The sequence below is a fragment of the Ochotona princeps genome, chromosome 20 (genome assembly GCF_030435755.1).
Source record: "Ochotona princeps isolate mOchPri1 chromosome 20, mOchPri1.hap1, whole genome shotgun sequence".
NCBI lineage: Eukaryota > Metazoa > Chordata > Mammalia > Lagomorpha > Ochotonidae > Ochotona > Ochotona princeps.
Window position 1 is genome coordinate 28,241,076 of NC_080851.1, and position 16,012 is coordinate 28,257,087.

Here is a 16,012-nt window from a genome sequence, read left to right on the forward strand (position 1 = left end):
GCCCTAAGACCGAAAGAAACTATGATGTGCTCAAAGTCACAGAGCTGCTGACTGACAGAGCCAGCTTTAGAATCTGGACTTGCCAAGTAATCTTTTGTTTTGCTTGGTTAAGTAATAGCTTGACTTGGGGGTTAGTTTCATACTGACAGGATAAAAAATAGAATGAAAAGTACAGAAAGTTCATACTCTCCCTCTCTCCCATTTCCCCAACTTTACCATCTTGCATTAGTATAGTGCATGTATTAACAGCTGATGAACTGGTACAGCTCATCATTGGAAAAGCCCATAGTTGACCTTAGGGTTCACTCTGGGTTGTACCTTCTGTGGGTTTAGACAGATACTGACATTCATCCATCATTGTGAAATTGTGTGGAATAGTTTTATTGTCCCGAATATCCTCCACCTGTTTATCTTTCCCTTCCCCAGCTTTTGATAACCATTGACCTTTTCACTCTTCCGTTTGTTTTGTCTTTTTCAGAATTGTGTACAGTTGGGATCCAACATTATGTAACCTTTTCAAATTGATCTCTTTGCATTAGCAATGTGCATTTAAGACTGCTCTGTCTTCGGGTGGTGTGCTAGTTCATTTCATCATAGAACAGCATCCCATCAGATAGATATGCCCCTTTTGGATTCTTCTGCAAAGTGAAGGCATCTTGCTTGCTTGTAGGTGTTGGCAGTAATGGAGACAGCTGCTCTAACAGCCCTCTTTCAGACAGCCCATTCCTTCCACATGAACTGAACATGGTGAGATCTCGCAAGATTCTTTCCTAGACAGTTGCTTTGGACAAACTCTCCAAAACTTTCCAGTGATATCTGGCTTATGCAAACTCTGTCTTCTGCTCCATTTTGGTCCCTTCCCATGAAAGAATATCCCCATTGCCAAGCCTGTTATTTTAGGATGCTATTTAGAATGCTTTTTTAAAAATGTCCAGTTTGCCAACCTGGATCTTACCCATTCAGATCTTCTCCTCTTGTATGAGGAATCAGATGTGGTTGGCATTATAGCTCCTCTGCTTATTAGTTCCATGTCCTGAGGGAAGTTACATTCTGAGGTGTGGCTTTTCCATCTATAAAATGGGCTGAATGTTATCAGCAGTTCAGGTTGCTGTGAGGATCTACTGAAAGCACTCAGAATCCTTCCTGACAATGAAGGCTTCTTTTTCCTCAACCTCCTTCTGTTTCTCTCTTCTTTCTTCTCATCACCTCATTATCTTTGCCATGGATCCGCTCTAGAAAGTATGTATGTGAGGTGCTCACTCCCCTTGGCATGCACAGTGCCAGGGGACAGGCTTTGAAATTCACACCTTTTGTGTTAACATTGGTGATGCTGAACAGCCATAGTCTCTGTGTTAGTCGTGTCTAACTTCTTTGCACCTGTGTTCCTAAAACTCCATTTTTTTTCCCCTGGGACTGCAGAAGGAATCTGTGATTGGATACTCAAATAATTTTTCAATAGTAAGAGGTGACCTTGGCAGGGTCACAGGGAATGTCAGTGTTGTTGGTATGCTCAGACATCCTTCTCTCATTTATTCATGGCTGAATAATCAGTTGGACGATAATGCAGAACATTCTGCCTATTCCCCTATCCCCCTATTCCATGCCTGTTTTCTGTTCAGGTTAACTCTGAAGAAAGGAAATCAAGAGGCACATCCAGCTTTAAACTCACAATAGTGAGAGTTTTATTGGGGACAAAAAAAAAAAAAAGCTACACTGACTGTTCAGGTTAGAAGTACAAATATCTCTTTTATATGAATATAGCCAAGAGCACAGGGAAAACTGGAATTAAGAGATAAGATTATGTTAGTTCAACAAAGTTGAAAGCCATGTGTCGTTTTCTTCATGAATTTTCCATGAGCTTTTTGAAGACCCCTTGTGAGCATCTGCTTTCCAACTTGGCCAGGCCTGAACATTCTAGATGCAGAAGGAATGTGGCCTTTCTGGTCACTGTGGGACCTGAGACCTCCAAGAATCGCAGTGCTGTGTGGGTTCCATCATTGGTCTGGAATTTCATCTTACAGGTCAGCAAGCCTCTTCTGCCAAGGGCCTGGCTCTCAATGTTTTGGGCTTTGTGGATGTGTGTGTGTGTGTGTGTGTGTGTACCTACACGAGCGTGTTTACCTGTCTTGACCGTGGTTCTCACATGTGCACATGGGAATGTGTGGTAGTATGTGCATATAGGTGTACACGTGTTTTAGTGCATGTGTGTGTGTGTCTCCAGACAAAGCAGTCTCCCCTGGATTTCCTCAAATTTCAGGAAACTTAGAGGAGGAAGAGCTGAGTTCTTTGCCTTCTCAATGACAAAAGTATAATCACAGATGTTGCTTTCCCCTAGAGGGGCCCTCCCTGGGGGAAGCAGGGCCAATCACTTTAGGGTGTTTCTAATTCTCAACTAATCAAGTTAGGCTCCACAGCAAGTAAACAGAACTCCAGGTTAGCCCTTTAGTGCGTGATTACTCTTTGAATGGCAATCGAAAGGTCTTCTCTGTTTAGCCTTTCTTTGGAGAAAGAAGCTTAGTGAGAATGTAATCATTATATATTTTTTTGTTCTTATAGGAGGAGGAGGAATAAAATAAAAAATAGGAATTTTCTTTTTAGGCATCCTTGAAAGTGTTGGAATTTCAAAGAAGTCCTGTGTACGGCAATGGTTCAGACAGCAAAGGTTAAACTGACCACTGGGGTGGTTAGGGACTGGACTCTGTTTGGGATCTGGCCCGTGGTGTAATATCAAGAGACACCTAGGGTGTTGGACTTAGAACTTGTCATTCAAGCATGCCCTGAAGGAAAATTGGCATGTTTTGTTTGGTTGGTTTTTATTTATCCTTCAGTACTGATTGCCATTTCAGACAAGACAGACATGAGCAGTGTGAAAGTATTAGTTTGGCCACCAAAACGAGGGACTACTTTGTAAGCTTTACCACTCCCTTTCCGCACTGGGGCAGAACAAACACTGAGCTCAGCTGCTTGCCAACAGTCTACCTGTCTGCATCCCATCTTCCCCAAGTGCCAAAATTCCAGGCCAAACCCAAGTAGTCCAGCCAAGCCTTGCCATCCCATGGAGAAAGTTACTGGAATCATCCCCGTGAATCATTAGCGTGTTTTAATTTGCCTCCAAACTCCCATCACATACAGTGTGTCTCATTGCACACAGATCATTTCCCATGACTCACATGTGAACGTGTCTCCCTTTCCTACAAAAGAATCCAAGCTATGTTTGTTTCCCACAAATCCCCATTCCCTGACCCCTATTACAACTTGCACCGTGTTTTGTCTGCTCGTCTTCTGATTCCAGCTGGGTCATGTTAGTTCTCGTGCCTTAGTGTCTCAGGACAAACATTGGAGAGAGGCAGAAATCAATGTAGCGCTAACCCAAGCTTGGTGGTTCCCAGCCAGTGTTGTAAACAATCACCCCCACCCACTTGTTCTCCATGGGAGCATTTTTCTCCTAATGCATATTTTCATTTCGATTGACCATCAACCATATGGCAGGATCGGCCTGTGGGCAAGCTTATCATTAACAGCTTGCAGCTGTAGTTACAATAATTATACATGGCTGTGACATTGAGCCAGTCGACCAAGATGCATCTGAGTGGCAGAGTGGCCACTACAACTGATTTCCAGCACAAATGAAGGGTTTAGTGGGAAACACTGGCTTCAGATGAGAGGATCCCATAGGTTCAGACTGAACTATTGCTGGTGATGGTTGATGGGGAGAGATGAAAGAGAAAAAGATGTGTTGTACACACGTATCCTGTGGAGGCTCCACTCAGATGAATTATTTTAAATGTGTTTTTGTTGTTGTTAATGAGAAAGAAGCAATTGCCCTTGAAGTGGAATTAATCCTGTGTCTTAAAACACTTAGATAAGAAAGTTACTAAATCCACTTTGGTCCATGTATTCCTGCCGAATCCGGATGTCACAAGGCGAGCCTGGATTAAATTTGAGAACAGTATATGCATTGTTAGCTCTTTCACCTAGTATTAGAATCAAGGCAGCAAAGTCTGGAGGGGATCCAGGATTGTTCTGTACAAGTGACTGGGGTGGGGCCCAGCGGCATGGCCTAGCGGCTAAAGTCCTCGCCTTGAAAGCCCCGGGATCCCATATGGGCACCGGTTCTAATCCCGGCAGCTCCACTTCCCATCTAGCTCCCTGCTTGTGGCCTGGGAAAACAGTTGAGGACGGCCCAAAGCTTTGGGACCCTGCACCCGCGTGGGAGACCTGGAAGAGGTTCCTGGTTCCCGGCATCGGATTGGCACAGCACCGGCCCGTTGCGGCTCACTTGGGGAGTGAAACATCGGATGGAAGATCTTCCTCTCTGTCTCTCCTCCTCTCTGTATATCCAGCTTTCCAATAATAATAAAATCTTTAAAAAAAAAAAAAACAAGTGACTGGGGTGATGAAGGCAGGGACACTTTGCCAGCTAAACTGGCTGCCCTGAGATCACAGGGAGGATTCTTGCAAAGCTCTAAAAATATGAATAGGCTGGTGCTCACGTTGGAAACACATATACTAAAATTGGAACGATACAGAGAAGACTAGCATTGCCCCTGCGCAAGGATGACATGCAAATTCGTGAAGTGTTCCATATTTTTTTATAATAGAAAATATATGAATAGGTTGTCTGTGCATCTTTCGGTCAATTTCTTTCTCAGATGTTTCCAGGCAGTGTGTCTCAATTGAGAAATGACTGAAGGAAAGCAGAGAGACTGAAGCCAGTGAGCTCACTGTCTTATAAATCAGCAGCATGGAGCTGGGCTGGAACTGTCTGACTGTGGAAAAACCTACTGCTGGGCCGGCGTTGGGAGTCTTTTCCAAAACAGAGCCTAAGTCTTACCTTTCCCTCTCCATGGGACAGGGCTGGATTAAAGTTCACGGGGGAGTGAGGAGAGGAAAAAGAAATATGGCTTGCTCATGAAAATGCAAGAGCACCAACTCCAGGTAGTCCACATGTAATGTGTCCTGGTTTCGATCTTGGCTTAGGCACAGGATTACAAGTGGGGTCATGAAAAATAGCTTAGAGCTGCCACGGGTAAATCCTGCCTGGTGGTCCCACAGCACTCCATGCTCCAAAGAGAAGTAAAAAAAAAAAAATGTTGTTGTCACAGTCTTAGGGATGAATACATGGAGGTGCCAAGGAGAGGAGTTATTTGGTTGAAGAGCCTAAAATGGCTACACAGGCCAGAGAGCTAGCAAGGCCTCATGCCTGTGGAGTCTATCACTAAATTCTGTGCTCCCAATCCTTTGCCATTGGACTCTCTTTAGGGACTCACCAACCCCCCAGCTGATGACCTCTGAGCTGGACAGAAAAGCAATTAGGCAGTTCTGATGCTGCCCGGACACCCCAGGCCTCTGATATCCAGCCTCTGGGACTGTGCTTCTGATGCTGAGTTATTCCATACCTGTGTGGTCCTAGGGCTCTGGTAAAGGCTTGGCTTTTTGTCCTTCCATGTCTTTCTGCCAAATGCTGAATAGTAGCTTTAAATTAGAAGGCATAGCACATAAGAGTAGGCAGGCAGGTTTCCCATAACAACTGTAGGTCTGCCCAGTTGCAATAGTGTCCAACCACATGGAGATGTGATACAAGCTAACCGGACCCCTGCATGAGGCGTGAAATTGTGCTGCCAAGGGAAACCTTAACTGAATCTCCTGAGCTGCCTGTGATGTGATCTAATGTGGACTCAGCACTCAGAGCTGCCTCCCAGGTCTTGTGCTGTCTGCTGTGAGTTCACAGAGCTGGTACAGGCAGCTGATCAGGGATTGGCTGATTGCAAAGCTCTGAGGGGTCCACAAGGCAGTGGGAGATGAGATGCTTGTGTTGGAGCCCAGATTTATCATTGAGGCCAGCCATGGCTAGCCAACTCGGCGCAAGCAAAGCCATGGTGGCATCATCCAACTCTGATGGGAAATTGGTTGTCCTGTGCCATGATATTGGGTGTTCTCCTTACAGCTGGCTTCAAATCAGCTTAGTTCCTTAGCTCCAGTCGTGTGACCATTTGGGGAGTGAATCAGCAAATCACAGATCTTTTTTTCCTGTCTTCTCTCTGTAAATCTGCCTTTCTAATAAAAAAAATACATCTTTTTATGCTCTACAAACCAAGAACTGTGGGAATCAGAGGAAAGGGTCCTTCATCAACACACAGGCTGGGAAAAGCTCTTGGACCTTGTGACCTGGATGAGCTCCTGGAAAGGTGAAAAGGATTTCCTTGGGCAACCAGCCTTCTGATTATACAGAGTGTGAAAACACAGGTAGGGTACAATGTCCTGCCTGGGTGCTGGGTATTCCCAGCCACCCCATGCACCTGCTAATCCTGCAGTCAGTAACCAGGCATATGCCTTTGCTCTCAGATGACTGTGGATCAAAATTGGTTACAGGCCTTCCCCTTCCATTCATTGCCTTGCCACCACGTCCTCCCTATGCCCAGGGAGCTGCCAAGGGCACTGTCCTCATAGACAGTCGAGGGAGTCCTGGGGAAATAGTGGGCCTGGTTAGGAGCCTCACGCTCAGGTAAAAAGGAAAGGGAGCGGCTGACTCGGATAGAACAAGTTTATTTCATAATAGCCTGGATCTCATGAGAATTCTTTTTCCTCCCTGAAGCTTTCTGAGGTATCTACTGGCATAGCTATTGGGGAGTTAGCAAGCAAATGCATGACTTCTTAGAGACACAGGGCTGTGACTCAGGAGGCAGAAGAGGATAGGAATCGGGCCTTGGACACGAGGGTACAGAGGCACAGAGATATCCCATCCAGAAAAAGTCCCAGAAGTGAAAGCACGGGGTCTTGAGCTTGAGGGTCACAGGGCTTTGTAGCCTGAATGGAAACCCATGAGTGTTTCGATTAGAAATTGATTCAAACGGAGGTGCAGCAGTCGCCTAACCCACTGCGGTGTGAGGTGTTTTCCTCACTGATGCTTATTTTAACTTGGTTGCTTCAATAACTAGACATGCATACAGGTGGGCAATTAAAAAAAGTGTATGGACAAGGACATTAAAAGATAAGTTCATTTTGGTACCAGAGTTGTTGAAATCCATGCAGGTTTTTTTGGTCATAATATGCCTTCTCTTTGTGACCCCTGCCATAGTCAGTCCTCCATGTCTAGATTTCTCTGTATTTCCCACAGATTTTCCAGATAGCCTATCTTTATTGTCAGTTCACCTACTCTGCTGAAGAAGATATAAGTATTTTCTTCCAAAATGAAAACCCAGTGACTTTTCTGCTTTTAAGCTTTGTGTTGGAACCCCTTCAAGTAGTTCTCACCAGCAGAGACCACAGCCCGCCAAGCCCTCAGGTGTCCCACATTCAGCTGTAGCAGCTGGTCTTACCAGTCTCCTCTTTGCCCATGGCCCACCACCCCCATGTAATGGATTGTTTAGAAGCAAATAGCAGACATCACATCATTTCATGCCTGTTTTGGGACATATTTTCATATGGACCCTTTAAAACTGGGTAATTACCACACACCTAAAAAATAACAAGCCCCTCATAGGATCACATTTCCCACCATTTGAACATTTTCCCCTGTTGGCCCATAAAGGCTTAGGCACCAATAAACAGGGCATCCCTACACAGTGTTTGGTTGTGCCTCTCAAGTTTATGGTCCCCCTGGGTTTTCCTCTGTTTCCCACTGGCACTTTGCTCATTGAAGAAACTGGGTTACCCAGTCTGGGGAGTGGACCCCACTCTGGACTTTTTAGGCTCTGCGGAGATAGTACACTGAGACCATGATGGCAGTGGATGGTTGCAGATGCAATGAGGCCATGGCAGTCAATGGTTGCAGACCCACTGAGGTCAAGACCAACAGGAAATTTGGAACAGACACTGAGGCTGATGATAGCTGAGCCCAACAACTACTCATTCCCATGATACAGTCTTACCACAAAAGTTGAGCTGAACTCAATGGAACCTTCAACAATAGCGATTACTTTATAGAAACTATAAGGGACAGAAGAAATAAAGACTTCATGACAACCCTCACTGCCCTTTCCCATCTTAATACAGTCAACTTTTCCTTAATATTTATTGGTTACCCTGGTAACAGGAAGTCTGAGGCTTAGGCAGTATTTATCCCTCAGTAGATAGACTCAGATTGCTATACATTTTTTTGTGGATTTAATCTGCTTCCGCAAGATCCCTAATCGTTCCATTAAAATGTTGTCATGCTTTTGCTTTCAGTCTTCCTGCTCCACTCCACCCATAAGCTCTTCCCATTTTTATAAAGATGTTTTTTGTATTTATTTGAAAGGCAGACAGAGACCTTTCATCTACTAATTCAGTTCCCAAATGCTCACAACAGCCAGATCTGGGCCATACTGATGCTTGAGCCCAGAATCCAACCCAGAGTTCCCACAAGGGTACCAGGGACCTGACTCCTTGAGTCACCATCACCTGCTGCCTCTCAGGGTACACGGCAGTAGATAGAGCTGATCAGAGGCAGAATATCTAGGGCTCAAACAGGCAACCTGTGGTGGGATGCTGTGACTTAATCACTTTGCCCAATGTCTGCCCCCTTTCCATTGTCCCATATATTGAAAAGCCAAATGTCAATCTTTTAAGAACTTATAAATAAGGAATAATGGACCTGCAAAAACTAAATAATTCCTTCTTAATTACACAAATAAGAGTGACCAGACTAACAATTACCATTGAGTTTTTTTTTCAGGTTACACTTGTTTGGTGTTTCTAATGCTGCATAACAGAGTAATCCAATAAATTGTAACCCAGGGTTGCTAGGTGGGTTGCAATGGCTACAAGGTTTGATTGCAACATGTAACAAGAAACAGGAGATGCGCAGAGGGAAGATGGAAACATTCCAAGCTGGAAAAACCCAGGGCTGCACACAAATACAAACATCTCCTGGGAACGCAACCTTGATGAAGTTACTAAGGGCAAGCAAATTCATCCCTTCTTTTGGAAACCCGGGCTTCTTTTGGACTCCCTGCCTCGACACTCTCCTGAGTCTTCTCCCACCTCCTGGCACTTGTGGAAGTCTTTTTCTTGGACCCTTCTCCTCTTGTTGACTGTTAAAGATTGGAGCATCTCAAGGCTTGATCCGCTGCCCTCCTCTCCTTCACATGCTGCACCTCCCTCTGTCCATGCTCATGGTTTTAATTATCAGCTACATGCTGATGACTCTGAAATTTATATCTGCAGCTCAGACACTGCTCTGAGCTCTCCGTCATAAATCCAGCTGCCTGCTCGACATCTCGACTTGGCCATCTCACAACACTTCAAACCCTGCATGTCCAACAGCTGAACTCATACCTTCTCTCTTACCCCCGCTCCTCTCCCAGCACCCCCTCCAGTAAACAGCACTGCCATCCAAAGTTGAGCGAGTCAGACCTTTGGCAGCCGGCCTTGACCCTGTCCTCAACCTCTGGGTCACGTCTGTGGAGTTAGTGAGCGCAGTTGGCTCTCATCCCCAAGTCCATCCACATCGCCCCATCTTCACAGCTGCACCATTGTGGCATCCCAATCACCTCTGGAACCCCCTACCTCTCCCCATGTCTGTTCTACATGCAACCATCTGCAGACAGGGTTTCACTTGAAAAGCACACGAAGCTGTTGATGACTTGGTTGTCTTCCCTGAGTCATTAGGAGCAAGGCTGACCTGTTCGGTGTGGCTGGTAAGGCCCTATGTTACAAGGCCCCCACCTCCCTACCACTCTAATCTCCCAGTCCACTTTCCCTTTTTCTCTATAATTCAGTCATCACCAGATTGGGCCTCATGACCCTTGCATATGCTGCATTAGTAGGATGATTCTCCTTTCTTCCTTTTCTCTTTGAACTATTTGATTCCTACACATCTTTCTGAAAGTCTCCTTGGAGTGCCTGTAGCTCTTCCTAAGGCCACATTCACACTGCTTTGCCTTTGCAATGGAAACATCCGGGAAATCAATTCAAGTAACTTTGCATGTGGCCAGAGTCAGGGTGGGGTGAAAGCACACATTGGAGTAGTCTCACTTTAAGATCAGCACCATCTCTGGTCATATCCCTAGATAATGTGTGAAAACTGGAGTGATTTTGTCATCCACTGGCAAATCCGAACACCAGAAGAGAGTGTGGGTCGAGCCAGGTTCGGTCGTGACAAAAACCAGTGTACAATATGGAATGCCAGGGTTAGGTTGCCTGTACTGGATTTGACTGCAGCACCCAAACAGCACACGTGAGAACCAGGAAGGGAGGGGGCAGAGCCAGCAGGGGGATTAAGGGGGTGGTCCCCTCGCCGGACAGCTACTCCCACTGGAGAGCGTGGGCTGGGATGGGGACAGACCAGACTAAGCAGTGCTACAACACCTGTGCACCTCATGTGGACTAGATTAGGGAAAAGCCAGGCTGGGCAGATTATTCCTACTGGTGCAAGCATAAATTAGAGTGGGTGAGGGTTGTTTGGGCTCAGCCGCAGCATCAGCTGGCAGAAGCTGGCACTGGGGGCTAATTCTGTCAAGTCAAACCACAGAACCACCCAAAGAGTGCATAAACCGGGATTAAGAGAGACCTGGGAGGGAAATAGTGGGCTCCTCCCTCTTGGGTTACTACTCCCACGGGAGGGCATGAAAACTAGGATGGGGGCTGGGGTGACTAGACAGAGAGGCATCCAACAATATCCATGAGGGCTGAATAGTTGAGCTGGTTAGATGGAACTAAGCTTAAATACCCATTGACATGTATGAGAGCCGAATGGGATGTGGGACAGACTGGACTAGTCTGCTACACATACTGGCAAACCAGGGTAGGGCGGCGGGTCTGGTGGGGGTTATTGTGGGTCGCTCTAACTAGGCTGCAGCTCCCACTGGTTTATGTGAGGGCCGAGCATGTGCTGGGCAGAAGCAGGCTGGACTGCAACACCCATTGGTTTCAGTGGAAGTCAGGACTGAAAACAACCAACCCAGCAATTGCAACCACCAGCTGATTGTGGTGATGGACTGTGCTGGGACCTGTGCTTGCTAGAACATACAAGAATCTGGTCCGGGAATAACTCAAAGTTTCTTTGGGGATTTCCCCAATCAAAATGGCGGACTCAGAACCCTAGCCAAGAAAAGACAGAAGACAGAACAAGTCAATCAACCATCTCAGCTATATGTTGGCAGCGAAATACTGGGCAAATGGAGACTTTATGATGCGCTATGTCAATCAGTGGATTCTTCAACGACCTCATTGTGCTTGGAGTGGCGAGACTGGCAGCGATTCATAACTGGTGAACTATCAAAAACACTTAAGCAAGTATCTCAGAGCATGCCCCACATCTGGGACTTGGGGTGGGTGGGAAACTGGTTGGGGCTTCTCCCTCAATATCCCCCTTTACCTCAGATACATGAAGGAAATAATATGGAAATAATAGTCTTACCCACTTCCCTATAGCCCTTGAACCTTTTTACTGTAATTAACTACGTAAAGATTGTAAAAAAATATAATAATAAGAAAGAAAGAAAGAAAGAAAGAAAGAAAGAACGAACTGGAGTGATTTAAGAGAAAAGCAATAAGCTAATTAAAAGGAAGGGGCATAGGACCTTTGAGGACGGGTTATGGGAGACTGTTCAGTCTAGAATGAACGAGGGAAATGAGGGAAATGAAAGTGTTCAAGCTGAGGGGGTATTTATGAAAATGATATGACTTAGACGCATTTGTGTGATGGTCAGGAGTACAAAAGATTAGGTCCCGTTGCTTATTTGTAGAGGAAAGAAACAGGAGCTAGAGTTTCATGTGATGGAAGAAAAGGGGATGAGATATGCAAGTGTCACCTTAGCTTCTGAAGTAGATTTTCACAGAAATTGGTGAAAACAGGTTTCATCACTGTGTAGCTTACCTGTGGAGGTCAGGGTTGATCTACTTTCAGCAGGGAGCTGGGCTTGCTGAGGTTGTGTTTGAATGAATGAATGAGTGAATGAGTGAATGTGAAAGTGAGACCTGCCATCTGTCCCAGGTTTGCTCACACTGCCAACCTGCCTGGCGTGAATGGAGAAACCTTGAGTGAGGGGCACGTCCCCAAGGGCCCCCTCAGCTGATCACACTCAGTTAGCTTTATCTGGCTCCCAGGTGTTTCCAGTTATCTCTGATAAACTGTCAGCCTAGAGTGGGAGTCAGCCTTGGGGCGGGAGGTGGGAAAAGAAGAGGGGAGGGAAAAACCCCAGATGTTTTCCAAGAATCCCAGAGAAAGTTACTCCTTAGTACTCGTGGATTGCATCATCTGCCTGCAGATGCTCCGTGCAAGACCAGTTCCAGATTCCCTCTTTGCTCTTAAAGTAAGCTGTGTATTGCAAATACCGAGGCACCAACCCACCCATCTCTAGGGATGCTTGCTTTTGCATATGGATGAAACTTGATGTAGCAGGGAAGCAACTAAAGAGCATCTTTAACTTTGCTCTCTGGGTTTCTTCCTGTTTAACTCCTCCTGCAAGCTCTTTGCATTGGAGACCAGGAGACGCAGACATAGTGATGTGGTCTAGTGAATTCCTGCAGGTGCCATAGAAAAATCTAGTCACCATGGCAACGCTGCCAGGGTCATGTCCAAATCCATGTTGCAGCTGGGAATTTGCCCCAAGAGCATCATTTTTTCCCAACCTTACACAGCTACCAAGTAGCAAAAATGACTTGAAATCTGGGAAAGCTGTGACCTCAAATAATAATAGTGACATTCGGAGAGGTTGGTGTATGCCTGTTACTTGTTAGATCCATTTTACAGATAAAGAACCAAAAACATAGGTTGCACAGCACCTGGCTTTAGAGCTTGCATTTGAAGCATGACCCTGTTTCCAATTACCATCCCTGCTGTACGTGAGGTTTGGCTGCCATCACATCTTACTCAAAACCAGCTCATGGAAGCTTTCATTACTCACAGTGGAAACCTCTCTTCCATACTTTGCCTTATCTTTCCATTCACTTCTGCCCAAGCAGCTTCAGACTGCAGCCTTTGTAGGCAAAGCCATTGCCTACATGCAGGTGGCAAGTTTGCAGTTCTGGTTCAAGCTTCTCCCTGGTAGTTGGATGTTCCAGAAAGGACACTCTGTTCTGTGGATGTCTCTCTGGCACACTCTGATGGGCAGGGGAGGGCCAGGGTGGATGAGGCTCAAGGCAGACTCAAAGCTGTCTCACGACTCTGTTTACGCACGCATGTCCTTCCAGGACTATGTGCTTTGGCAAATGCCCTGCCAAAAGCTCCCATTTCCCATGCCAACTATGGGGCCGACCCACCTCTGGCTTTTCTTCCTCACCCCAGGGTAGGGTGCCGTGACTCCTGACTGTTTTAGCCATGCCCAGTGCTTTTCTGGCAGGGTGAGTGATCAACTCAGAGACATGTTCTTGCCTTCTGGAGCAGCCTTCCAGTTTTTCCAGGCTCCATTCTGTAAATCATTTCATCTGTACAAATGTTGGGCTGTGAGCACAGAGCAGCTCAAAGATGAGAATGACTTGGAACCCCATTGAATGGTTTATCATCCTTTCAACAGATTGCGATAGCTGGGGTCTGGAAAGAAACATGTTCTCCCATGTATGCCAATGGACAGGTGGTTCCAGGGCCTGCAGGAAGCAGCATGTGCGTCTGCTCCAGGAGACTTTGGGAAGAGTGTGTGCACTGCTGAGTCACCTCAGAACATCCCGAGGGCCCGGATGGGGCAGGTAAAGTGAACATTTGGAAAGACATGAGGGTCCTTTTGATTTCTGCCATCCCCATGACTTGGCAATCTTGCCCACTTTCCACACAGGTTACAGTTAGCCAAGTCACGACTTGGACACTGCATGTAGCTGGTGCTCATTTTCCCTCAGAGCAATGATGAGAGCAAATTGGCTGCAGGAAGCCTGTGACAGAGAAGACAATGGCCATGAGCTGGTCCACTTACTGTTGGTGAGGGCCTGTTCTAACATCCCATCCCTGTGTAACTTAAGGATGCAATAGTTGCCCATGTGCAGTGATCACACCTCTGAAAGGAACAGTGGTCTATTTTTTTTTTTTTCTTTTATTTGGGGAGGAATGGAGAGAGAGAGTAAACTTCCAACCACTGGTCACTTTTCAAGTTTCTGTGATGCCTGGAGTTAGACCAGGCCAAACTGGGCACCAGGAACTAAATTCGGGTCTCCCATCCAGGTGACAGGGACCCAAGTACTTGAGCCATTGCTGTTGTCTCACAGGGTCTGCATGAGCAGGCAGCAGGGCCAGTGCTAGAATCCAGGTCCTCCATGTTAGCGCTGGTGTCGGTTCCGGCAGCTTTAATGGCAAGGCTGGCTGCTTGCCCCTTCCCCCACCCTTCTAACTGGAAATGGAGCATTCTTAAGTATTGAGTGTCAGAATTATCTTGCTGGTTTTAGAGGTGAAGGCAAAGATGCCTAATCTTTGATTGTACTTAGAACAGACTTTATTTTCAAGAGTTTGATTACAAATGATTCAGTGTGCTCCACTGAGTTTGTAAATTTAACAAAATTTACCAAAAATTTATTCTCTCTCCTTTTCCTCCCTTCCTTACTCCTTCCTTTCTTTCCTCCCCCCCTTTACTTATTCCTTTTCTTTCTTTCCAAGATGAGAAGATCTTTCATCAAACTCTACCGTGGAAATGGAGTTTTACAAATTAGATTAGTGAAAGACCTACCACAAAGTAGTATAAATGGGTTAGCATGGGAGGGACAAAGAGCTAAAACCTCCGACCAGCTGAGCATGTTTTAAAATGTCATTTTGTCCGAGTCTTGCAGCACTGTCTTTCCTGCAGACAACAAGCTTAGAGGCAGGAATAAGCTTCGTGGAAGTCCTAAACCAACTCCTCAAGGCTGACTCTGTGGTCAAACCCGCCGCGTTCAAGTTCTGAAACCAACACTCCTGCCCATCCCAGGCTGCTGCACTTGGTGTCAAAATGAAATCCTGGAGGACTTCCTATTCTCCCTCTGCAGTGCCCCCTACAGAGGAGGCGAGGCCAATTGGATCTTGAATCAGGCTGCCTCCCCTAGCACTCCGCTCTTTCCCCTCTGGGTGGCTTGGAGACAAATAACAGACATTCTTCCTATTTCAGTTCCCCAGTTTGATAGTATTCACAGCTTTGTGAGCATTAAATGGAGTATGCTTCTCATTGCCTCCACCCCCCAAAACACAGAAGTTCAATATATTGTACGTTTTTTTCTATTCTATTTGGCATTTCATTAAGCTTAGTTATTAATTGATTTAGTATGAAGCCATCCAGTATCTCAGCTAAGTCCTGGCTACTCCAATCCCCATCCAGCTCCCTTCCAATGCGCCTGGGAAGGCATCCCGAGTGCTTAGACTCGTGGCACCACATGGGAGGACTGAATGGAGCTTCAGGCTTCTGGCTTTGGCCTGGTACAGCCCTGGCTGTGGTGGTGACTTGGAGAATACACCAGTGGATGGAAGGCTTCTCTCTCCTTCTCTCTCATTTAAATAAGCAACTAAATCTTAGAAGAAGCCACCCAAATGTTCTTATGGGAGACAAAAACAGATACTTAAGAGTTCCATTAGATTCACCGAAGAAGCTAAGTAATCCTAGAGATGTGATAAAAGAGCCACCCGTGTTTGGCTTCTAACCAAATTAGAGATTCAGAATGAAGGTGCAAGGCTAGACCTAAGGTGATGTTCATGAAGACCTGCTCAACAACCAGCTCTCTACAGCCAACAGGCGCCTGGGAGAAGGGACTGACCAAGGCAATGTCTCCTTGTTACAGCTAAGTCCATCACTGCCATTCCCACTAGCATATTTCATAAAGTAAGAATTTAAAAAATAACCCAGTTCTGTTCAAAGTTTGGAGTCATATAGCCTCAAAAGTGAACTCTGATCCCTACATGTTGTGTACATGTGTTGAAATACCATGCAGGCCTCAATAGCAGAAACAATTATTCTTTGTCAGAGTTAAAAAACGAGCTATGAAATACTGTCCTAAGCCAGAAAAAACAAGTTCTCCTTCTTGCGAGAGGATTTGAAAATACATACATACATACATTTATATGTTTTAGAATAATAACTGTTTCTTACTAATTATTTGATTTACATGAACAGTTGGAGTTTTTCGTTATGCGAAGGATCTA

At 45.8% G+C, this 16,012-nt stretch overlaps 1 non-coding gene across 1 annotated transcript; it reads left to right on the top strand.

Annotated features, from left to right (window-relative positions):
• Positions 1 to 4,485: 4,485 nt before the first annotated feature.
• LOC118760689 (U6 spliceosomal RNA) lies at positions 4,486 to 4,592 on the top strand. Its single transcript, XR_004996924.2, has one exon. It is a non-coding gene; the product is annotated as a U6 spliceosomal RNA (small nuclear RNA).
• The last annotated feature ends 11,420 nt before the right edge of the window (positions 4,593 to 16,012 follow it).